We start from the raw sequence: 26,129 nt of genomic DNA, 5'->3' as shown, positions 1-26,129 counted from the left end.
CCTGAATGGCTGTCTAGCTGAACTACAGGAGTGGATGAGCGCCAGTTGGCTGCGACTGAACCCGGATAAAACAGAGGTCCTTATAATACGACCGCAACATCAAAGGACAAGACTGCAGCATAGCCAACCAACTGGACTTACACTCGGGGATTCAGAATTACAGACCAGTGATCATGTGCGGAATCTTGGCGTTGTCCTGGATGATGGCTTGACACTTAAACATCAGATATCAGCCACAATCAAATCCTCATTCTTTCACCTGAGGAACATAGCCAGAATCAAGCACTTAATTCCCTCAGATGATATGCCAAAAGTCATACATGCATTTGTATCATCTCGATTAGACTACTGTAATGCCCTCTACCTTGGTCTACCAGCAAAAGAATTGCAACGCTTACAGCTGGTGCAAAACACAGCTGCCAGGCTGTTAACCAACCAGCCCCGTTCCAGCCACATAACACCCATCCTCTACTCCCTTCACTGGCTGCCTGTAAGATGGCGAATCCTCTTCAAGATTGGCTTACTGAGTTTCAAAGCATTACATGACCAAGGCCCAAGGTACCTGAAACAGCTTCTGATCCCATACTGCCCCACTCGATTACTGCGATCTGTAGATGAAGGACTTTTAGCAGTACCTAGAATCTACCGTAATTCATCTGGGGGTCGAGCTTTTAGTCATGCGGCTCCGACTCTATGGAACTCACTTCCCAGCACAGTGCGAGAGGCCCCAACTATAGAATCCTTCAAAAGTAGACTCAAGACTTTCCTGTTTACTCAAGCATTTCCATAGTATCTCTTTTAGTATCTTCATGCTTCTGTATTTTATGAAAAATGTACTTCATTATTTTTCTGTACTATATTATGCTGTGTATCTGTTAAGCGCCTTGAGTCCTATTGGAGAAAGAGCGCTATATAAATAAAATTATTATTATTATTATTATATATCATATAATTTCTAATTTCTGGAAAAGCTATTACACATTTGTCCTTGGACCTTTTACTTATGATCTCCATATAAAATAGGAATAGTTGCTGTCATTTCTCATTTTCATGTAAATATCTGGGGTTGCATTACTTAAAGATTGGACAAATAATGGAAAACGTATGTTGCTCTATTTTTCCTGTGCAAAGCCTTTTGAATAAAAAAAACAAGATTTTACTCACCGGTAAATCTATTTCTCGTAGTACGTAGTGGATGCTGGGTACTCCGTAAGGACCATGGGGAATAGACGGGCTCCGCAGGAGACTGGGCACTTCTTTAAAGAAAAGATTAGGTACTACATCTGGTGTGCACTGGCTCCTCCCTCTATGCCCCTCCTCCAGACCTCAGTTAGGGAAACTGTGCCCGGAAGAGCTGAAAATACAAGGAAAGGATTTGGAATCCAGGGTAAGACTCATACCAGCCACACCAATCACAACGTACAACTCGTGATAACTATACCCAGTTAACAGTATGAACAACAACTGAGCCTCATTAAATTGATGGCTCAGAACAAAAAACCCTATAGTTAAGCAATAACTATATACAAGTATTGCAGAATTCCACACTTGGGACGGGCTCCCAGCATCCACTACGGACTATGAGAAATAGATTTACCGGTGAGTAAAATCTTATTTTCTCTGACGTCCTAGTGGATGCTGGGTACTCCGTAAGGACCATGGGGATTATACCAAAGCTCCCAAACGGGCGGGAGAGTGCGGATGACTCTGCAGCACCGAATGAGCAAACTCAAGGTCCTCCTCAGCCAGGGTATCAAACTTCTAGAATTATGCAAAAGTGTTTGATCCCGACCAGGTAGCAGCTCGGCAAAGTTGTAAAGCCGAGACCCCTCGGGCAGCCGCCCAAGAAGAGCCCACCTTCCTCGTGGAATGGGCTTTGACTGATTTAGGATGCGGCAGTCCAGCCGCAGAATGTGCAAGTTGAATCGTGCTACAGATCCAGCGAGCAATAGTCTGCTTTGAAGCAGGAGCACCCAGCTTGTTGGGTGCATGCAGGATAAACAGCGAGTCAGTTTTTCTGACTCTAGCCGTCCTGGAAACATAGATTTTCAGGGCCCGGACTACATCCAGCAACTTGGAAGCCTCCAAGTCCCGAGTAGCCGCAGGCACCACAATAGGTTGGTTCAAATGAAACGCTGATACCACCTTAGGGAGAAATTGGGGACGAGTCCTCAATTCTGCCCTGTCCATATGGAAGATCAGATAGGGGCTTTTACATGACAAAGCCGCCAATTCTGACACACGCCTAGCCGAAGCCAAGGCCAAAAGCATGACCACTTTCCACGTGAGATATTTCAACTCCACGGTCTGAAGTGGCTCAAACCAATGTGATTTTAGGAAATCCAACACAACGTTGAGATCCCAAGGTGCCACTGGAGGCACAAAAGGGGGCTGAATATGCAGCACTCCCTTAACAAACGTCTGAACTTCAGGCAGTGAAGCCAGTTCTTTTTGAAAGAAAATAGACAGGGCCGAAATCTGGACTTTAATGGATCCCAGTTTTAGGCCCATAGTCACTCCTGATTGTAGGAAGTGCAGAAATCGACCCAGCTGAAATTCTTCTGTTGGGGCCTTCATAGCCTCACACCAAGCAACATATATTCGCCATATGCGGTGATAATGTTTTGCTGTCACATCCTTCCTAGCTTTTATCAGCGTAGGAATGACTTCAACCGGAATTCCCTTTTCCATCAGGATCCGGCGTTCAACCGCCATGCCGTCAAACGCAGCCGCGGTAAGTCTTGGAACAGACAGGGCCCCTGCTGTAGCAGGTCCTGTCTGAGAGGCAGAGGCCAAGGGTCCTCTGAGATCATTTCTTGTAGTTCCGGGTACCAAGTCCTTCTTGGCCAATCCGGAACGATGAGTATAGTTCTTACTCCTCTCTTTCTAATTATCCTCAGTACCTTTGGTATGAGAGGAAGAGGAGGGAACACATAAACCGACTGGTACACCCACGGTGTCACTAGAGCGTCCACAGCTATCGCCTGAGGGTCCCTTGACCTGGCGCAATATCTTTTTAGCTTTTTGTTGAGGCGGGACGCCATCATGTCCACCTGTGGCCTTTCCCAACGATTTACAATCAGCTGGAAGACTTCTGGATGAAGTCCCCACTCTCCCGGGTGGAGGTCGTGCCTGCTGAGGAAGTCTGCTTCTCAGTTGTCCACTCCCGGAATGAACACTGCTGACAGTGCTATCACATGATTTTCCGCCCATCGGAGAATCCTTGTGGCTTCTGCCATCGCCATCCTGCTTCTTGTGCCGCCCTGTCGGTTTACATGGGCGACCGCCGTGATGTTGTCTGACTGAATCAGCACCGGCTGGTTTTGAAGCAGGGGTTTTGCCTGACTTAGGGCATTGTAAATGGCCCTTAGTTCAAGAATATTTATGTGTAGGGAAGCCTCCTGACTCGACCATTGTCCTTGGAAGTTTCTTCCCTGAGTGACTGCCCCCCAACCTCGGAGGCTTGCATCCGTGGTCACCAGGACCCAGTCCTGTATGCCGAATCTGCGGCCCTCGAGAAGATGAGCACTCTGCAGCCATCACAGCAGAGACACCCTGGCCCTCGGGACAGGGTGATCAGCCGATGCATCTGAAGATGCGATCCGGACCACTTGTCTAACAGATCCCACTGAAAGATCCTTGCATGGAACCTGCTGAATGGAATTGCCTCGTAAGAAGCTACCATCTTTCCCAGGACTCGCGTGCAGTGATGCACCGACACCTGTTTTGGTTTCAGGAGGTCTCTGACCAGAGATGACAACTCCTTGGCCTTCTCCTCCGGGAGAAACACTTTCTTCTGTTCTGTGTCCAGAATCATACCCAGGAACAGCAGACGCGTCGTAGGAACCAGCTGCGACTTTGGGATATTCAGAATCCAGCCGTGCTGTTGTAGCACTTCCTGAGATAGTGCTACTCCGACCAACAACTGCTCCCTGGACCTCGCCTTTATAAGGAGATCGTCCAAGTACGGGATAATTATAACTCCCTTCTTTCGTAGGAGTATCATCATTTCGGCCATTACTTTGGTAAATACCCTCGGTGCCGTGGACAGACCAAACGGCAACGTCTGGAATTGGTAATGGCAGTCCTGTACCACAAAACGGAGGTACACCTGGTGAGGTGGGTAAATGGGGACATGTAGGTAAGCATCCTTGATGTCCAGTGATACCAGGTAATCCCCCTCTTCCAGGCTTGCAATAACCGCCCTGAGCGATTCCATTTTGAACTAGAACTTCCTTATATAAGTGTTCAAGGATTTCAAATTTAGAATGGGTCTCACCGAACCGTCTGGTTTCGGTACCACAAACATTGTGGAATAGTCCCTGTTGAAGGAGGGGAACTTTGATTATCACCTGCTGGAGGTACAGCTTGTGAATTGCCGCCAGTACTACCTCCCTGTCCTGGGGAGTAGCTGGCAAGGCTGATTTGAGGTAACGGCGAGGGGGAGACGTCTCGAACTCCAGCTTGTATCCCTGAGATACCACTTGTAGAACCCAGAGATCCACCTTGTGAGCGAACCCACTGGTCGCTGAAGTTCCGGAGATGGGCCCCCACCGCACCTGGCTCCACATGTGGAGCCCCAACGTCATGCGGTGGACTTAGTGGAAGCAGGGGAGGATTTTTGTTCTTGGGAACTGGCTGTATGGTGCAGCTTTTTCCCTCTACCCCTGCCTCTGGGCAGAAAGGACGCGCCTCTAACCCGCTTGCCTTTCTGAGGCCGAAAGGACTGTACTTGATAATACGGTGCTTTCTTAGGCTGTGAGGGAACCTGAGGTAAAAAAGTCGACTTCCCAGCTGTTGCTGTGGATACGAGGTCCGAAAGACCGTCCCCAAACAATTCCTCACCCTTATAAGGCAAAATTTCCATGTGCCTTTTAGAATCAGCATCACCTGTCCACTGCCGAGTCCATAATACTCTCCGGGCAGAAATGGACATTGCATTAATTCTAGATGCCAGCCGGCAAATGTCCCTCTGTGCATCTCTCATATATAAGACTACGTCTTTAATATGCTCTATGGTTAGCAATATAGTGTCCCTGTCAAGGGAATCAATGTTATCAGACAGGGAATCAGACCACGCTGCTGCAGCACTACACATCCATGCTGAAGCAATAGCAGGTCTCAGTATAGTACCTGAGTGTGTATACACAGACTTCAGGATAGCCTCCTGCTTTCTATCTGCAGGCTCCTTTAAGGCGGACGTATCCTGAGAAGGCAGTGCCACCTTTTTTGATAAGCGTGTGAGCGCCTTGTCCACCTTAGGGGATGTCTCCCAGCGTAACCTATCCGTTGGCGGGAAAGGGTACGCCATTAGTAACCGCTTAGAAATTACTAGTTTCTTATCTGGGGAACCCCACGCTTCACACAATTCATTTAACTCATCAGATGGGGGAAAAGTTACTGGCTGCTTTTTCTCCCCAAACATAATACCCTTTTTTGTGGTAACCGGGTTAATGTCAGAAATGTGCAACACATTTTTCATTGCCGTAATCATGCATCGGATGGCCCTAGTGGATGGATTGTACATTTGTCTCATCCTCGTCGACACTGGAGTCAGACTCCGCGTCGACATCTGTGTCTGCCATCTGAGGTAGCGGGCGTTTTTGAGCCCCTGACGGCCTCTGAGATGCCTGGGCAGGCGCGGGCTGAGATGCCAGCTGTCCCAAAGCTGCGTCATTGAACCTTTTATGCAAGGAGTTGACACTGTCGGTTAATACCTTCCACATATCCATCCACTCAGGTGTTGGCCCCGCAGGGGGCGACATCACACTTATCGGCACCTGCTCCGCCTCCACGTAAGCGTCCTCATCAAACATGTCGACACAGCCGTACCGACACACCGCACACACACACAGGGAATGCTCTGACTGAGGACAGGACCCCACAAAGTCCTTTGGGGAGACAGAGAGAGAGTATGCCAGCACACAACAGAGCGCTATATAACAGAGGGATATACACTATACACAAAGTGAATTTTCCCCCTATAGCTGCTTATATCACAATTTGCGCCTAAATTTATGTGTCCCCCCTTTCTTTTTTACCCTTTCTGTAGTTGTATACTGCAGGGGAGAGCCTGGGGAGCGTCCTTCCAGCGGAGCTGTGAAGAGAAAATGGCGCTGGCTGTGCTGAGGAAGATAGCCCCGCCCCTTCAGCGGCGGGCTTCTCCCGCTCTTTATAACGTTAATGGCGGGGGTTTCTGCACATATACAGTGTTATACACTGTATTATGTGCTTTTTTGTGCCAAAAGGTATACTAATTGCAGCCCAGGGTGCCCCCCCCCCAGCGCCCTGCACCCACCAGTGACCGGAGCGTGTGGTGTACTGTGGGAGCAATGGCGCACAGCTGCAGTGCTGTGCGCTACCTTATTGAAGACCGGAGTCTTCAGCCGCCGATTTTCTCCAGTTTCTTCCGTCTTCTGGCTCTGCAAGGGGGACGGCGGCGCGGCTCTGGGAACGGACGATCGAGGTCAGGCCCTGTGTTCGATCCCTCTGGAGCTAATGGTGTCCAGTAGCCTAGAAGCACAAGCTAGCTGCAAGCAGGTAGTTTTGCTTCTCTCCCCTAAGTCCCACGTAGCAGTGAGTCTGTTGCCAGCAGATCTCACTGAAAATAAAAAACCTAACAAATACTTTTCTTTATAGTGAACTCAGGAGAGCCCACTAAGTGCATCCAGCTCAGGCCGGGCACAGATTCTAACTGAGGTCTGGAGGAGGGGCATAGAGGGAGGAGCCAGTGCACACCGGATGTAGTACCTAATCTTTTCTTTAAAGAAGTGCCCAGTCTCCTGCGGAGCCCGTCTATTCCCCATGGTCCTTACGGAGTACCCAGCATCCACTAGGACGTCAGAGAAATATATAGTGCTACTTGTTTATACCCTTTTCACATTCTAAATCCATTGCTTATAACAAGGGGTGAAATACAGAGATAGCAATGTTTATTTTACTGAAGGTGCTCAAAAATAGGAAGCATAGATGTGCAATTTATGTTTGTAGACTCAAATAGTGTAAAAGATACAAGTTACTCCTGGTAAAGCTGGTACAAGTGTATGGACCTTCTAGATATGAATATAAGCCTCCCCTGCAAATTGGGAACTACAATAGTGATAAAAGTGACATAATGGCATACCGTTTAACAGTCACAAATCTTCACCCCAAAGAAGTGTAACAAGTAATAGTGGGCATGGTGCCAACACAATTTGGCTCTGATTTGCCAGACCGAGTATTCTTTAGGTGGGCCAGGGTGCCATAGTGGCAAGGCTTCTTTGTTTTAAGTTTGTATTTTTGAAAAATGTATAAACATGGAACACCTGGGGAGCATGCAAATCCCCTGGAACACTGGGTACATTATAATATGGCAACAATAAAAATAATGCCATTTGAATGAAGTCTACGCAAGGCTGCCACGCATGCTCACAGTATACTCATTGGCAATAAAGAAATATCATAAATAGGTCATGTTTAATGAAATCCATATGAAAATGTTTCAAGAACACTAAGAAAAAAGAGGTATTTGACAGATTGTATCCTTCTCTTCCAACTGCATTTACTTATGTTTTGAAATTTTTCATCTTGAATCATACTTGCCATTCTTTTCCACACATAGTTGGCCTTTGTATTTTCCTCATACAGAATCTGTGGGGATAGGATTTATCATTTCGTTGCTGAAAATATATCAGTGTAAAGCTCCAGTACGAGTTCAATTTGCCTGACATTGTCAGGTCTTTTATAAGTTCTTACTGCACAGTATGAACTTTCACTACTGTTCCAAGAACTAGTTACAGCAGTTAAGTTAAAAAGAAATGCTAAGGGGGAAAGGAAGTAAGAACTGTTCATTTATTCATTTATCATGATGATGATGATGATGATGATGATTAGCAGTAGTAGTAATATTCATATTAATAATACTATTAATACTACTACTACTACTACTAATAATAATAATAATAATAATAATAATAATGTATTCCTTTTGTTTCATAAAAAAAAACATTATGCAAAGTTATACAAAAGGCACATACAGAGAACATTGCTTATATTGTGAAGTGTGAACTTTACTTTTCTTACAGTATGGGGAATCTTAAAACTTAAAAATAAAAGGTTAATTATAAAATAAGGGAAAGAGAATAGAAGCAAGTAGTCTGACAAAGAGAACCTCACCAACAATTGACGGCAGCAAGCTTTGAGAGAGGATCATCACCAAAAGAATTTCTTAGCCAAGCCAACCAGATATTCAATCAGAATGCTAATTCTAAAGCCAACTTTCCTAAACCCTTTAAACATATTCATAGCCTCACAAATAAAGGTTAGAAAGAGAGAGAAGGTGGGCTGTACTAACCAATGGTGGTTCATCCTGCCACACATCGCATTCATACTAATCACATATGTACAAACATAAGTGATTAGTACCTTGAAGGACAGCTCTCCCGATAAGAGTTGTCCTTTGCAATCACCGCTGGTAACTGGACTTCCAGGCTTGTTGCTCGGGAGTCCGTCTGCGCAGAGTGACATAGACAGCTGCTGGGGATGCTGGCAGGGATCCGACTAGATCCCTCTCAGGATGCATAAAGAAGCCCATAGGCTTCAATGCTGGCATTAAGCTCCGCACTACAGCCCTCACGTCCAAGGCTTTGTAAATATGGAAGTATGGTAAAACTCCAGAAAACAGTGTTTTTTACCTTTAGTCTATCCTGCCAAGAGAGAGCGTGAGATAGAGAAAGAGCGGAAGAAAAAGGGAGGGAGAGAAGAGATACTTGAATCTGGTTTAAGTCAATTTAGAGCCATTAAAAATGTTGTATGAAAAAATGGGGGAAACCTAGTGCTAACCTGGATGTCTATGAGATGTTATGACACAGTAATGGTACAACAGGAATAAGAAACAGAAGATGGGAGTAGCTGTAAAAGATACTATGGCATCTAATCATGACCAGTGGAGAAGTTGCTCATGGAAACAAATCAGAATCGCCCTTACATTTTATAGAATGTACTTGATAAAGGCTTCCTTAAAAGCTGATTGGATGCTATGTGCAACTTCCCCACTGGTCCATTTCTCCACTCTCTTTACTGCTTCATGAATAGACCTCAAAGTCTTATGTGCTTACAGGTACTCAGGTCCCCACAGATCTTCAGTTCCAAGTAGTAACGTTTTATGAATTCAAGGTATTGTCAGAGTATATGAATGGACAAGACACTAAGGGGCATATATTTTACTAAAATAATGTGAATAAGGGTGTTTTCAACCCCAGGTTACTTGCCATTCCGGGTCTTGGCAACAAGTAGCAGCAGTAACCAGGAAACGGATGTAGGAACCTCAAGACGTTCCTGCAGCACTCAGAGCGGAGACACTAGGGACATGTGTGGCCACTTATTGGGGGGGGGGAGATGAATCAGTCCGGCAGGAAGGTGTGAGACCCTGTGTGTGGTGACCAGTGCGGTGACCGGTAAGAGGAGGGGTTGGTGCTTGGGCTGCAGATGATGTGGGTGAGGAGGTAGATAATCAGCTCAACTGCCTGATACCCCTTTTCCACTAGCTCCTTAAAACACGGGTAAATGCGTGGGGGCGAGCATTTAGCCGTGTATCAGTATCAGATATACTGTAAATTGAACATTGGCAAGAACCCCTGTAGATGTTCATCATTATCATCATTAGTCAATTGTCCACTTGATTCTACAAAGCATCCTTTTTGGCCACAAATGGTGGGGAGTTTGACTACACACTTAATGATATTACCAAGATATCATGAATTGATTCATCTAACTACAAATCAGACCAAGAGAAAAGGGCAGAAAATACAGGGTAGTTCATTACACCTGGACATTTAAGCTTGCTAACAAATGTGGAAAGTCTTCATGTTTGCAAGTCACTACATATTATTTGTCTGTTTCCAAATTCAACACCACATGGCAACAGTCATTAATGTGAACTACCAATGCTGTCCCAAAAAATAAAAAAGGGATATCTGTTTGCACACATACATTAACAAGCAACCTAGGTTGTTTTTGGATACCGGCAGTTGGGATACCGGCGATCGGAATACCGGTGGTCGGAATGCTGAGGTTGGGATCCCGGCCGCAGGGGGGCAGCACAACTAAGCACTTTGTGGGCTCACTGCGCTCGCCACACTGCAGGTTTGGTGGCTCACTGCGCTCGCCACAGGTTCTATTCCCACTCTATGGGTGTCATGGACACCCACGAGTGGGAATGGCCCTCAGACCCCTGCTAGTATGTTGACCGCCGGGATCCCGACTGCCGAGATCATGACTACATCCCGTTACTGATGCTTAGAAAACCACAGTCATTATTGTTAAATCACATATCAGGCTAATTTATTAAAGGTATACTCAGAACAAATATATTCATGTAGAAAGAGCATATAAACTGCATGCTATAATAGCGCTTGTACAATTTTGTAGGGACCAAAATATCAATATACAAAGAATAGCTTCCTTGATGGAGGATATTAAACCAGGTTTTTATCCATTTCTGTTCCGTTTTATTGCTGAATGAGAGACATTTCCATTTTCTCACCTTTACAACTTATAAAAACAAAAACCTATAGACTCCTGTATACACCAAAATTGTGCTAGATGTTATTCATTCTTTCCTTAGCTCCAAAACTAACACAGGCAGGCAGGACAGAGTCTTGTCTAGCATGAAATCTGGTTAATATTCTTTAGGAATAAAGTGGCTCCTCTATCTTGATGGAAAAATCAGATATCGTTCAGAGATTTAAAACAGCTTGTACAGTATCTTAAAACCCCTTCTGTCTACTGGAACTACCAATGGAAAGGTAATTTTAGTGACAGGAATAATAGAATAATGAAAGGCTTTGAAATGGTTCTTGTGCAGTGATATAGTTAAAACTGAGACAGTGATTCTTATCTGAGTTGCTTGACAACAGGGATTTATCATTCCAGAAGAGAGACTTCCACCCATGTGACTTCAGGTAGAGCAGAAAAAACAGACTTGGCCTTAAATGGCATTAAGACTGAGGACACTGTTAGATGCTTCACCTTTAGCTCATTACTTTTGCCTTGGGTTGTAGAGATTAAAAGCTGAGGTATTATTTTACATAAAATCTCAATGACACACCAGAAATATCTTCAATTTTTACAGTTGTCTACTAATTCACCAAATAATAAAGGAAAGTAGTAAAGTAATTGACATTAGCTATTTTACTTCACCTGGAGTATTGACCAGTTGGTCCTGTAGTTGCACGTTTATTTAGACAAATCAGAGGATGCTTGGTTGCTGCATAAACCTGATAAGGGGCCTGATTCTTGTTTGCAAGTAAAGCAAAAAAACAAGCAACTGGGCAAAACCAGGTTGCACCGTAGGTGGGGCAGATGTAACATGCCGAGGGAATACATATGCATGACCGGCAGTTGGGATGCCATCAGTCAGAAGACTGACAGCGGCATCCCTAGGAGAATCCCAACAGGGGTTTGGTAAGTATTCTTACCCTCCTCCCCTTCCCCCCTAACCCTCCCTTCCTGCAGCCTAACCGTAATACTCTCTGGTGGTGCCTAAACCTAACATGCCCCTCCTCCCCCCTGTGCAGCCTAACCCTAAAAGTATCCAGCATACTTATGATTGGTATGCTGCTCTCTGGATTCTGGCATCTGCATTTTAACAGATGTCAGTATTCCAGCGCTGGTCTTCTGGCTACTGCGTGACGGGATTCCGGCACCGAGATTTTTAATGACGGCATCCTGAATGCATCCTGTGCAGAGAGAGATAGATTTGGGTGGTGTGTGTTCAAATTGAAATCTAAATTGCAGTGTAAAGGTAAAGCTGTCTAACATTTGTGGGCTACATGTAAAAACAGCCAGTATTTTTTTTGCACAGAAAAAATATAAAGTATTTGCTCCCTATTACGATCTGGGGCATGTATCTGGATGGAGTGTTACTCAAGTCTCCTGCATACTAAAGCTTCACCTTTAGCATCCACCTTTCCTAGGTGGATTAAGTCCACCCAGTAATCAGATGCCCCCAGGTCTTAATGTGGACAAGGAAACTATTGGAGGCTGGGCAAGTGCAAGGAATATGCTGGAGTAGACACCCACCTGGCTCAGAGTGGGTTAAAGCTGGACAGATAGGCACATACTAGACATAGACTAGACAACACTGTTCTGACAGTTACTGGTAAATAGCAGGAGTATAACACACAGTGGGATGAGGACTGGATAAGACAAGACTGGACTGGCAGGTACTGGAAAATAGCAGGAGTATAACACACAGTGGGATGAGGACTGGATAAGACAAGACTGGACTGGCAGGTACTGGAAAATAGCAGGATTATAACACACAGTGGGATGAGGACTGGATAAGACAAGACTGGACTGGCAGGTACTGGTAAATAGCAGGAGTATAACACACAGTGGGATGAGGACTGGATAAGACAAGACTGGACTGGCAGGTACTGGAAAATAGCAGGAGTATAACACACAGTGGGATGAGGACTGGATAAGACAAGACTGGACTGGCAGGTACTGGTAAATAGCAGGAGTATAACACACAGTGGGATGAGGACTGGATAAGACAAGACTGGACTGGCAGGTACTGGTAAATAGCAGGAGTATAACACACAGTGGGATGAGGACTGGATAAGACAAGACTGGACTGGCAGGTACTGGTGAATAGCAGTAGTATAACACACAGTGGGATGAGGACTGGATAAGACAAGACTGGACTGGCAGGTACTGGTGAATAGCAGGAGTATAACACACAGCGGGATCAGGACTGGATAAGACAAGACTAGACTGGCAGGTACTGGTAAATATCAGGAGTATAACACACAGTGGGATGAAGACTGGATAAGACAAGACTGGACTGACAGTTACTGGTAAATAGCAGGAGTATAACACACAGTGGGATGAGGACTGGATAAAACAAGACTGGACTGGCAGGTACTGGTGAATAGCAGGAGTATAACACACAGTGGGATCAGGACTGGATAAGACAAGACTGGACTGCCATGTAATGGTAAATAGCAGGAGTATAACACACAGTGGAATCAGGACTGGATAAGACACATATCAACTGGTACATAAATGACAAGGAATGCTCTGAACTCACAGTGGTTGCTACTGGTAACAACAGAAATGCATGACAATAGAATACAGACCGAGAAAGCAGAACAGACATACAAACAACACAGAATGCTCCAGGCCAGTGGATGTTACTCCTGGCAACCGCAGTATCAACACAAAGGAGCAGAGAAAACTGAGACAAAGAATTGTTCAGAGAACAGACTAATAGGACTATGACAATGTACACAGATAAACAGGCAAGAGAGACTGTAGTGGAATGGGACTGTGGAAGTAGAGACACAGGTGGTGGTATGTGTAAAGCAGCTGTATGTAAATAAAATGATACTGGATAACAACAGAAAGACCAAGATACAGACAAGACAAAGAACAAGTGTGGTGTGGAGAAATCCCCACAGCAGCTAAAGCCAGGACAGACAGGAACCAGGACAGACAGGACTGGGTCTGGCAAGGACACTTTAGCACAGGATCTCACAGGACAAGACTATAAAACAGAGCGCCAAAGGCTTCCACCACAAACAGGATCTATGACCAGCAGGGAAAAATGGGCCGACTGGGAATATAAAGGGAGTACTAACCCCATACTTGCCTACCTGACCCTCTCCATGAGGGAGAAAATGCTCTGTTCCTGGACTTTCCTGGTAATGTATGATTGCCATTACCTGTGGTGAAACACCTTTCTTATCAATTACCTAGCTCACCACAGGTGATGGCAATCATACATTACCAGGAAAGTCCAGGAACAGAGCATTTTCTCCCTCATGGAGAGGGTCAGGTAGGCAAGTATGACTAACCCATGACAAGGTTCAGTACAGACAATTCTCCTTTAATTACTAACTCAGTGCAACTGTGCTGCTGCACATCCACCAGGCTCCTGACTTTAACAAGAAACCACATGCTGGAGTAAGGTAACGAAGAACTCCCAACAGGTATGCTGCAACACACAGAAGCCAGTCTCCAGGTTGCTAAGAGACAGCCAGATCAGCAAGCAGGGATGAGCTGCTGCTGCAACTCATAACACTCCCCTTGCATTCAGGGCCATATTAACTCATGGATGGGACCCTAGGCTTTCAGGTTTCAGGTATTTTGATCTCTCTCCAGCACTTTAATCTTTCACCCCACTACAGCTGATGTTTGGGGAGCAGAACATATAAACTACAGAAGTTACAGTATTTACAAAACGTTAATATAATACAGCTACAGTACCCAGGGTTGGACTGGCCCACATGGGGCACACAGGAAATCCCAGGTGGGCCCCACTGCCTGGGGGGCATATCTCCTCTTCTAGGGATCAGGTTCCAGCCTGTGCCCTTGAATGATACGTTATACATATTATTTGTTACTTTATACTGTACAGGACTATGGTGCATTTTCTACAGTGCATTGCTGTTATTAATCTGGTACATTATCATGCATGGGCTAGCAGTATTTACTATACTTTTCCAGACCCTCCAACATGACCCCTCTCGCCAGGTACAGGTCTATTCATGAAGCAGCGAAAAGAGTGGAGAAGTGAGCCAGTGGAGAAGTTGCCCATGGCAACCAATCAGCTGCTATGTATAATTTTATAGAATGCAAAGAAATGTTACCTCAGCACTAATTGGTTGCCATGGGCAACTCCTCCACTGTCTCATTACTCCGCCCTTTTCACTGTTTTATGAATAGACCCAAAAGTGCTCTGCTCCTGGATTTCCCACCTAATTTATGAATGCAGTCACCTGTATTAAACTAGTTAATTGGTGAGAAATGTGTTTAATCATAGGTGACTGCAATCATAAATTAAGTCGGAAGTCCAGGACCAGAGCGTTTTGTACCTGGTGGAAGGGGTTACATTGGAGGGTATGCTTTACTATACAATTTCTCTCTATTGGTTAGCCACCATTGTGGCAGCTGGCCACTCCCCCTCTGGAGACTGACCACACCCCTAAACATGGGCACCTATAACAGTATTCCCCAGTGAGATGAAAAATGAACAATTTCACACAGAATATGAGGATTTATTTTAATATTTTCCAAACTTGATTATGTATCTAAATGTGCATTGGTTTTGTTCATAAAGGAAAATAAAATGTAGCACTTTCTGAAGGTACTATCGTTTCCCAAGGACTGACTTGTTTTTTAAATAATTTTGACAGATAAAGACAATGGCTATAATGTAATTTTATCCCCTAATGAGTGACATTGTAGAACCTTCAACTCATTGTTCTTATTTTCCTCAGCTGTGTTGTACTTTCTTGGATTGCTTTTTTTGGCTCATCAAAGATTCATCACCACTGACTTACAGCAATAGGAAATGTGCTAGGGACACAAACATTGCTGCTTAGCATGAGGGTTATGTGTACATTTGGCTATCAGTGTATTGACTTGGGGCTAATTTAATAGAGTTACTGTACTTTAAAAACTTTTACTTCAGCTACCATTACAAAAGTTCTTACATTGTATCTATTAACTGACTTTATTCTGTAAATCTGAAGTGAATTTGTCTAAGCTATGTTATTTTTAATGTTTTATTTTATTTTTTTACTTTGTTAGGATAAATTATTATAGATGCATAACTTTAACATTATCCCGTCTCTGACTAAAGGGGGGTACTCACGGAGCGATCGCTGCTTAAAATCTAAGCAATCTGACTAGATTGCTTAGATTTTAAGCAGGATCGCTCTGTGCGTAGCCCCCACAGCGATAGCGATGCCCAGCCCCGCGCATCGCTATCGCTGGTGCTAGATTGGCTTGCCGTGCAGGCCAATCTAGCAGGTCACCCGCTGGGTGAAATGAGCGCCCCCCCCCCCCCCCGTCTCCCCCCGCACGCTCAGCACACATCTCACTGTGCTGAGCGGCAGGAGAGATATGTGCTGAGCGGCAGGAGAGATATGTGCTGAGCGGCAGGAGAGATATGTGCTGAGCGGTTCGCTCAGCACACATCTCTCCCGCATCGGCTGATGAGTACCGGCCTTTACTATATACCGTGCCTCCAATGTTCCCATTTAGATAACTGTACTATTGCAGTTACCAGGGGTGAATTAATTAATTGCTAAGAATATTTTGTTTTCATTTTGTTGTTAACTAATGAATTAATTCAGGCCCTCATTCCGAGTTGTTCGCTCGCAAGCTGCTTTTAGCAGCTTTACACACGCTAAGCCGCCGCCTACTGGGAGTGAATCTTAGCTTCTTAAAATTGCGAACGAAAGATTCGCAATATAGCGAAAAGACATCTCTGTGCAGTTTCTGTGTAGCTCGAGACTTACTTGGCATCTGCGATCAGTTCAGTGCTTGTCGTTCCTGGTTTGACGTCATAAACACACCCAGCGTTCGCCCAGACACTCCTCCGTTACTCCAGCCACTCCCGCGTTTTTCCCAGAAACGGTAGCGTTTTTTCACACACTCCCATAAAACGGCCAGTTTCCGCCCAGAAACACCCACTTCCTGTCAATCACACTCCGATCACCAGAACGAAGAAAAAACCTCGTAATGCCGTGAGTAAAACTCCAAACTGCATAGCAAATTTACTTGGCACAGTCGCAGTGCGGACATTGCGCATGCGCATTAGTGACTAATCGCTCCGTTGCGAGAAAAAAATAACGAGCGAACAACTCGGAATGACCCCCTCATTCCAGATAGTTGCAATAGTAAATTATTGTAAATGTGAATTTTGGAAAAAGAGCCTTTTGTGCCAGATGGAAGGGGTCTTGCAGGAGAGTCTGACATTGGATGCAGTCAGAATACCGACAGCGGCATCCAGGTGGATCCTGATGGCAAGTACTGGGGTTAAGGATAGGCACTAGGGGGAGAGTTAGGGTTAGGTGCTAGGGGGAGAGGTAGGGTTAGGCATTAGGGGAAGGGTTAGGGTGATGGTGGGAGGGTTTGGGTTAACCTGCGGGAGGAGACGATTAGGGTTAGACTGTGGGAGGGAATGGTTAAGGTTAGTAAGGTTAGGCCGTGGAAGGGGTGGGTTAGACGGGGTTAGGGGTGACTGTTAGGATTTTGATACCATCCCGTCTGACTTTGCACCTGCATACAGAATGTACCAACATGAACAACTTTGGAGACAATTGAGGGAAATCAATTAGCCGCGGGGTCATTCCATGTCACTTCACCCAGGCATGACACCCACTGACCCAGATTTTCATGATACATTGTACACTTGATACTACCACATAGCTACTAACCCATGTCAAATTTCTCTTCTCTAGGCCTCACAGTTAGGGAGTCAAAGTTTCAAAAAATTGCTGGGAAATGCCACTCCTGATGCTCCATTTTTTTTTAGGTGCATCTGGAAAAAAATTCACATCTCAGTGCCTAATCCACGTATGACTTTTCAATTTTGACCCTTTGTCTTTCACTAGCACTTAGATGTGAATTTGTTTCCAGATACACCTCAGAAAAAAACAGAGTATCAGGAGTGGCATTTCACAGCTATTTTTCCCAAATTTGACCCGCTATATCTCAAAAACTGAGAGGCCGAGAGAAGAAAATATTTGCATGGGTTAATAGCTATGTGGTAGTTTCAAGAGTAGAAAGTATCATGAAAATCTGAGTCAGTGGGTGTCATGCCTGGGTTTACTGACATGGAATGACCCCGCAGTAATTTACTGCAGGCCAATTGAATCAGCGGGGCTATTCAATTAGAGCACATGGTAGCCATATTTGTTTTCAAGTCTGAGCAGACTCAATGACCTGTTTGCAGGCGCTACAAAAGTGTTAACCTATAGGTCGAGAAACTTATCAATTTTATGGGCTAACATACGCTAACAGGGTAATTTTCTGGGACAGGAAAAAGGGGCTGTAATTGAATATCCACAGGCATTAAAGCCACTCTTTTCCTTGTGATGTAAATTACCACTGCTAATTGAATTTCCTCCATTGAATTCCTTCAGATGTTCACATTTATTTATTATAACATCCTCCATTATCCCATATTTGAGCATACAGGTTGTAGACTACACAAGTGTAAATAAAATATAGGAATGTTTAATAAGAGTAACAGAGCAAAATGGCAAACAAATACAGAATCCTTCTAAAAGGAACTGATGATGGTGGAATTTTTAAAAACATGTCCTAAACTTTTCAAAAGCTGTTAATTAGGGAAGCTTGTAATATACTCTATACAAATGACATACCATATATGTGAAGTAACTGCAGTAATAAAAGTGTGTTCAAATTTCTCTAATCTTTTGTTATTTGAGATCTTTGCAGCTCAGTGTAGAGTTTAGGGTATGGGAGTTTTCAATGTCCACTCAGTGGGGTATATTTACTAAAATTCGTATTTGTCCCGATTTGGAGAGAGATTCATCACGAATGACATCGAAAGTGTAATTTTGCAACTTTTTGAATTTGTTACGCCTCATTTACTAAGCTGTCGTATTTTTTTTTTCCTGTTGTCCGATGTCGATGTCATTCGTATTTTTGTAAGGTATAATGCGGCCGATTTAGTGGTTTGTCGGCCGTGTTCTGAGGTTTTTGTTACGACTGCGTCACATTTCGGTTACGGCAGTGTTTATCCGTTCCCGGCCGCGTTTTTTTTCTAAGTTTCGATTTTGTCACTCGTCCGTGATTGGTTTGATTCGTGATGGAGGAGTGTCTGTGCTCATTACTATAAAAACGCCCCAAACCGGCCGCACCTCGTGGGTTTAGCTAGTGGAGAGGAGAGAGGAAGGTGTGTTAGGAGTTGGTGAGTTTTGTGGAGTTTGTGGAGGATTTGAGGCGGAGTTTTGCGATTGTTGAGTGCTGTACTGTGTGTGTAAGTAGTCTTGTCATACTAGTTGTGTAGTTATTTAAAAGTCTGTCTAGTTTTTTGTCTTTGTTTTTTTTTACGTCTATTGTCATTGTTTGTGAGTGAGTGAGTGAGTGTGTGTGTGTGTGTGTGTGTGTGTGTGTGTGTGTGTGTGTGTGTGTGTGTTTGGTGTGTGGTGTGTAGTGGTAGTGGAGGAGTGTGTTAATTGTTTTTTTCTCAGTGTTATTTGTTGTTTGTCCTGATTATGTCCCAGTCAGAGGTGAGTGTGGTGGAGGAGGTGAGTGAGAGGGAGGAGGTGAGTGAGGTGGAGGAGGTGAGTGAGAGGGAGGAGGTTAGTGAGGAGGAGGGGGAGGTTGCTGCAGCGGCTTCCACTAATAGTGATAGTGATGGTGTTGTGGCTCCGCAGCCACGCACCACTACAAAGACGGGCCGCAATGTTAAGTTCAGTTACGCTGAAAATATGGCTCTGGTGCGGGAGCTGATGAGGCATCATCGCCAGTTGTTTGGGCATGATGCTGCAAAGGTGTCGACACGCAGGAAGACTGTTCTGTGGGGGAAGGTCGTTGCGGCTGTGAATAGTGAGGGTGTGGTGAGGCGGACCGAGGACACCTGTCGTAAGCGCTTCTACGACATCAAGCGCCGTGTGAAGGCGAAGATGGCGAAGGAGGCTAAATCAGCCCGCCAAACCGGGGGTGGACACCCCTCCTGAGCATCTTATCGAGATTGGGAGGAGCCTGTTCGTACGCTGATTCCGCCTGAAGTGGTTGGTGCAACTCATGTCCGGGATTCGGATTGGCCAAGGCAGGATGGTGAGTTTGTTTAATTTTTTTATGTCATTTAAACATCTGTGCTTTGTCCTTAGTTGTGTGAAATGTCTTTGCACTAATTGTGATTGTTATTTGGTTCTTTCTTCTAATGTGTTGGTGATGTAGTGCAGGCCTGGGCAACCTGTGGCTCTCCAGCTGTTGTAAAACAACAAGTCCCATCATGCCTTGCCACAGTTTTGCAATTAGTGAATGCAAAATGTGTTGCCGGGCATGCTGGGATGTGTAGTTTCACTACATCTGGAGAGACACAGGTTGGCCAGGGCTGATGTAGTGTTACTCTCAATTCTGTTTTTTTTTTGCCTTATGTATTGTCAATGTTTCTGGTTGGGTTGGCCTTTTTCTGGTGTCTGTTTTTCAAAGTAAATGTTAGTCGGTGTATTTTAATGAAGTGTGATTACTGTGTTTTATGCATATGTTTATATTTTAACATTTTCAATGGACGTATGTTTATTTTGTGTTGTTCTGGGTTGTCATTTGTGTTGATTATGTGTATTTTCTAGTGATGTGCACCGGAAATTTTTATGGTTTTGGGTTCGGTTCCGCGGCCGTGTTTTGGGTTCGAACGCGTTTTGGCAAAACCTCACCGAAATTTTTTTGTCGGATTCGGGTGTGTTTTGGATTCGGGTGTTTTTTACAAAAAACCCTCAAAAACAGCTTAAATCATTTGGGGGTCATTTTGATCCCATAGTATTATTAACCTCAATAACCATAATTTCCACTCATTTTCAGTCTATTCTGAACACCTCACACCTCACAATATTATTTTTAGTCCTAAAATTTGCACCAAGGTAGCTGTGTGACTAAGCTAAGCGACCCAAGTGGCCGACACAAACACCTTGCCCATCTAGGAGTGGCACTGCAGTGTCAGACAGGATGGCCCTTCAAAAAAATACTCCCCAAACAGCACATGACGCAAAGAAAAAAAGAGGCGCAATGAGGTAGCTGTGTGACTAAGATAAGCGACCCAAGTGGCCGACACAAACACCTGGCCCATCTAGGAGTGGCACTGCAGTGTCACGCAGGATGGCCCTTCAAAAAAATACTCCCCAAACAGCACATGATGCAAAGAAAAAAAGAGGTGCAATGAGGTAGCTGTGTGACTAAGATAAGCGACCCAAGTGGCCGACACAAACACCTGGCCCATCTAGGAGTGGCACTGCAGTGTCAGACAGGATAGCCCTTCAAAAAAATACTCCCCAAACAGCACATGACGCAAAGAAAAAAAGAGGCGCAATGAGGTAGCTGTGTGACTAAGATAAGCGACCCAAGTGGCCGACACAAACACCTGGCCCATCTAGGAGTGGCACTGCAGTGTCACGCAGGATGGCCCTTCAAAAAAATACTCCCCAAACAGCACATGACGCAAAGAAAAAAAGAGGCGCAATGAGGTAGCTGTGTGACTAAGATAAGCGACCCAAGTGGCCGACACAAACACCTGGCCCATCTAGGAGTGGCACTGCAGTGTCAGACAGGATGGCCCTTCAAAAAAATACTCCCCAAACAGCACATGACGCAAAGAAAAAAAAGAGGTGCAATGAGGTAGCTGTGTGACTAAGATAAGCGACCCAAGTGGCCGACACAAACACCTGGCCCATCTAGGTCTAGGAGTGGCACTGCAGTGTCACGCAGGATGGCCCTTCAAAAAAATACTCCCCAAACAGAACATGACGCAAAGAAAAAAAGAGGCGCAATGAGGTAGCTGTGTGACTAAGATAAGCGACCCAAGTGGCCGACACAAACACCTGGCCCATCTAGGAGTGGCACTGCAGTGTCAGACAGGATGGCCCTTCAAAAAAATACTCCCCCAACAGCACATGACGCAAAGAAAAATGAAAGAAACAAGAGGTGCAAGATGGAATTGTCTTTGGGCCCTCCCACCCACCCTTATGTTGTATAAACAGGACATGCACACTTTAACGAACCCATCATTTCAGCGACAGGGTCTGCCACACGACTGTGACTTTAATAACTGGTTGGTTTGGGCCCCCACCAAAAAAGAAGCAATCAATCTCTCCTTGCACAAACTGGCTCTACAGAGGCAAGATGTCCACCTCATCATCATCGTCCGATTCATCACCCCTTTCACTGTGTACATCCCCCTCCTCACAGATTATTGATTCGTCCCCACTGGAATCCACCATCTCAGGTCCCCGTGTACTTTCTGGAGGCAATTGCTGCTGGTGAATGTCTCCACGGAGGAATTGATTATAATTCATTTTAATGAACATCATCTTCTCCACATTTTCTGGAAGTAACCTCGTACGCCGATTGCTGACAAGGTGAGCAGCGGCACTAAACACTCTTTCGGAGTACACACTGGAGGGAGGGCAACTTAGGTAGAATAAAGCCAGTTTCCCTGACGTCCTAAGTGGATGCTGGGACTCCGTAAGGACCATGGGGAATAGCGGCTCCGCAGGAGACTGGGCACAACTAAAGAAAGCTTTAGGACTACCTGGTGTGCACTGGCTCCTCCCACTATGACCCTCCTCCAGACCTCAGTTAGAATCTTGTGCCCGGCTGAGCTGGATGCACACTAGGGGCTCTCCTAAGCTCCTAGAAATAAAGTATATTTTAGGTTTTTTATTTTACAGTGAGATCTGCTGGCAACAGACTCACTGCAGCGAGGGACTAAGGGGAGAAGAAGCGAACCTACCTAACTGGTGGTAGCTTGGGCTTCTTAGGCTACTGGACACCATTAGCTCCAGAGGGATCGAACACAGGACCCGACCTCGATCGTTCGGTCCCGGAGCCGCGCCGCCGGCCCCCTCACAGAGCCAGAAGCAAGAAGTGTTCCGGAAAATCGGCGGCAGAAGACTTCTGTCTTCAACAAGGTAGCGCACAGCACTGCAGCTGTGCGCCATTGCTCCTCATGCACACCTCACACTCCGGTCACTGATGGGTGCAGGGCGCTGGGGGGGGGCGCCCTGAGGGCAATATAAACACCTTGGCTGGCAAATCATCACAATATATAGTCCCAGGGCTATATATGTGATAAATTACCCCTGCCAGAATTCCTGAAAAAAGCGGGAGAAAAGTCAGCCGAAAAAGGGGCGGGGCTAACTCCCTCAGCACACTGGCGCCATTTTTTCTTCACAGTGCAGCTGGAAGATAGCTCCCCAGGCTCTCCCCTGTAGTTTCAGGCTCAAAGGGTTAAAAAGAGAGGGGGGGTACTAAATTTAGGCGCAATATGTGTATACAAGCAGCTATTGGGGGGAAAATCACTCAGTTATAGTATTAATCCCTGCATTATATAGCGCTCTGGTGTGTGCTGGCATACTCTCTCTCTGTCTCCCCAAAGGACTTCGTGGGGTCCTGTCCTCAGTCAGAGCATTCCCTGTGTGTGTGCGGTGTGTCGGTACGGCTGTGTCGACATGTTGGATGAGGAAGGTTACGTGGAGGCGGAGCAGAGGCCGATAAATGGGATGTCGCCCCCTGTGGGGCCGACATCAGAGTGGATGGATAGGTGGAAGGTATTAACCGACAATGTCAACTCCTTACATAAAAGGATGGATGAAGTAACAGCTGTGGGACAGCCGGCTTCTCAGCCCGCACCTGCCCAGGCGTCTCAAAGGCCATCAGGGGCTCAAAAAAACGCCCGTTACCTCAGATGGCAGACACAGATGTCGACACGGAGTCTGACTCCAGTGTCGACGAGATTGAGACATATACACAATCCACTAGGAACATCCGTTGCATGATCTCGGCAATGAAAAATGTGTTACACATTTCTGACATGAACCCAAGTACCACATAAAAGGGGTTTTATGTTTGGGGAGAAAAAGCAGCCAGTGTTTTGTTCCCCCATCAAATGAGTGAATGAAGTGTGTAAAGAAGCGTGGGTTCCCCCGATAAGAAACTGGTAATTTCTAAAAAGTTACTGATGGCGTACCCTTTCCCGCCAGAGGATAGGTCACGTTGGGAGATATCCCCTAGGGTGGATAAGGCACTTACACGTTTGTCAAAAAAGGTGGCACTGCCGTCTTAGGATACGGCCACTTTGAAGGAGCCTACTGATAAAAAGCAGGAGGCTATCCTGAAGTCTGTATATACACACTGAGGTACTATACTGAGACCTGCAATTGCCTCAGCATGAATAGTGCTGCTGCAGCGTGGTCTGATACCCTGTCAATATTAATACCCTAGACAGAGATAATATTTTGCTAACATAGAGCATATTAAAGACGTCGTCTTATATATGAGGGATGCACAGAGGGATATTTGCCGGCTGGCATCCAGAATTAAGGCAATGTCCATTCTGCCAGGAGGGTATTAGAGACCCGGCAGTGGACAGGTGATGCTGACTTTAAAAGGCACATGGAGATTCTGCCTTATAAGGGTGAGGAATTGTTTGGGGATGGTCTCTGGGACCTCGTATCCACAGCAACAGCTGGGAAGAAATTTTTTTACCTCAGGTTTCCTCACAGCCTAAGAAAGCACCGTATTTTCAGGTACAGTCCTTTCGGCTTCAGAAAAGCAAGCGGGTCAAAGGCACTTCCTTTCTGCACAGAGACAAGGGAAGAAGGAAAAAGCTGCACCATACAGCCAGTTCCCAGGATCAAAAATCTTCCCCCGCTTCCTCTGAGTCCACCGCATGACGCTGGGGCTCCACAGGTGGAGACAGGTGCGGTGGGGGCGCGTCTCGGGAACTTCAGGGACCAGTAGGCTTGCCCACAGGTGGATCCCTAGGCTCTGCAAGTAGTATCACAGGGATACAAGCTGGAGTTCGAGGCGACTCCCCCTCGCCGTTACCTCACATCAGCCTTGCCTGCTGCCCTCGGAAAAAGGGAGGTAGTACTGGCGGCAATTCACAAGCTGTACTTCCAGCAGGTGAAATCAAGGTACCCCTCCTTCAACAAGGCCGGGGTTACTATTCCAAAATGTTTGTGGTACCGAAACCATACGGTTCGGTGAGACCCATTCTAAAATTGAAATCCTTGAACACTTATATTCGAAGGTTCAAGTTCAAAATGGAATCGCTCAGGGCGATTATTGCAAGCCTGGAGAATTTCATGGTATCACTGGACATCAAGGATGCTTACCTGCATGTCCCTATTTACCCTCCTCACCAGGAGTACCTCAAAATTGTGGTACAGGTTTGTCATTACCAATTCCAGACGTGGCCGTTGGTCTGTCCCCGGCACCGAGGGTATTTACCAAGGTAATGGCCGAAATAATTATCCCGTACTTGGACGATCTCCTTATAAAGGCGAGGTCCAGGGAGCAGTTGTCCGTCGGAGTAGCACTATCTCGGGAAGTGCTACAACAGCACGGCTGGATTCTGAATATTCCAAAGTTGCAGCTGGTTCCTACGACGCGTCTACTGTTCCTGGGTATGGTTCTGGACACAGAACAAGAAAAAAGGGTTTCTTCCGGAGGAGAAGTCCAAGGAGTTGTCGTCTCTAGACAGAGACCTCCTAATACAAATGCAGGTGTCGGTGCATCAATGCACGCGAGCCCTGGGAAAGATGGTAGCTTCTCACGAAGAAATTCCATTCGGCAGGTTCCATGCAAGGATCTTCCAGTGGGATCTGTTGGACAAGTGGTCCGGGTCGCATCTTCAGATGCATCGGCGGATAACCCTGTCTCCAAGGGCCAGGGTGTCACTGTTGTGGTGGCTGCAGAGTGCTCATCTTCTAGAGGGCCGCAGATTCGGCATACAGGACTGGGTCCTGGTGACCACGGATGCCAGCCTTCGAGGCTGGGGGGCAGTCACACAGGGAAGAAACTTCCAAGGCTATGGAAAAGTCAGGAGACTTCCCTACACATAAATATTCTGGAACTAAGGGCCATTTACAATGCCCTAAGTCAGGCTAGACCCCTGCTTCAACACCGGCCGGTGCTGATCCAGTCAGACAACATCACGGCGGTCGCTCATGTAAACCGACAGGGCGGCACAAGAAGCGGGATGGCGATGGCAGAAGCCACAAGGATTATCCGATGGGCGGAAAATCATGTGTTAGCACTGTCAGCAGTGTTCATTCCCGGTGTGGACAACTGGGAAGCAGACTTTCTCAGCAGACACGACCTCCACCCGGGAGAGTGGGGACTTCATCCAGAAGTCTTCCAAATGATTGTACACCGTTGGGAAAGGCCACAGGTGGACATGATGGCGTCCCGCCTCAACAAAAAGCTAAAAAGATATTGCGCCAGGTTGAGGGACCCTCAGGCGATAGCTGTGGACGCTCTGGTAACACCGTGGGTGTACCAGTCGGTGTATGTGTTCCCTTCTCTGCCTCTCATACCCAGGGTAATGAGAATAATAAGAAGGAGAGGAGTAAGAACTATACTCATTGTTCCAGATTGGCCAAGAAGAGCTTGGTACCCAGAACTCCAAGAAATGATCTTAGAGGACCCATGGCCTCTGCCGCTCAGACAGGACCTGCTGCAGCAGGGGGCCTGTCTGTTCCAAGACGTACCGCGGCTGCGTTTGACGGCATGGCGGTTGAACGCCGGATCCTGAAGGAAAAGGACATTCTGGAGGAAGTTATCCCTACGCTAATTAAAGCTAGGAAAGAAGTGAGAGCAAA

Source organism: Pseudophryne corroboree, chromosome 5 (assembly GCF_028390025.1).
Source record: "Pseudophryne corroboree isolate aPseCor3 chromosome 5, aPseCor3.hap2, whole genome shotgun sequence".
NCBI lineage: Eukaryota > Metazoa > Chordata > Amphibia > Anura > Myobatrachidae > Pseudophryne > Pseudophryne corroboree.
Note: the sequence above shows the minus strand (reverse complement) of the source record.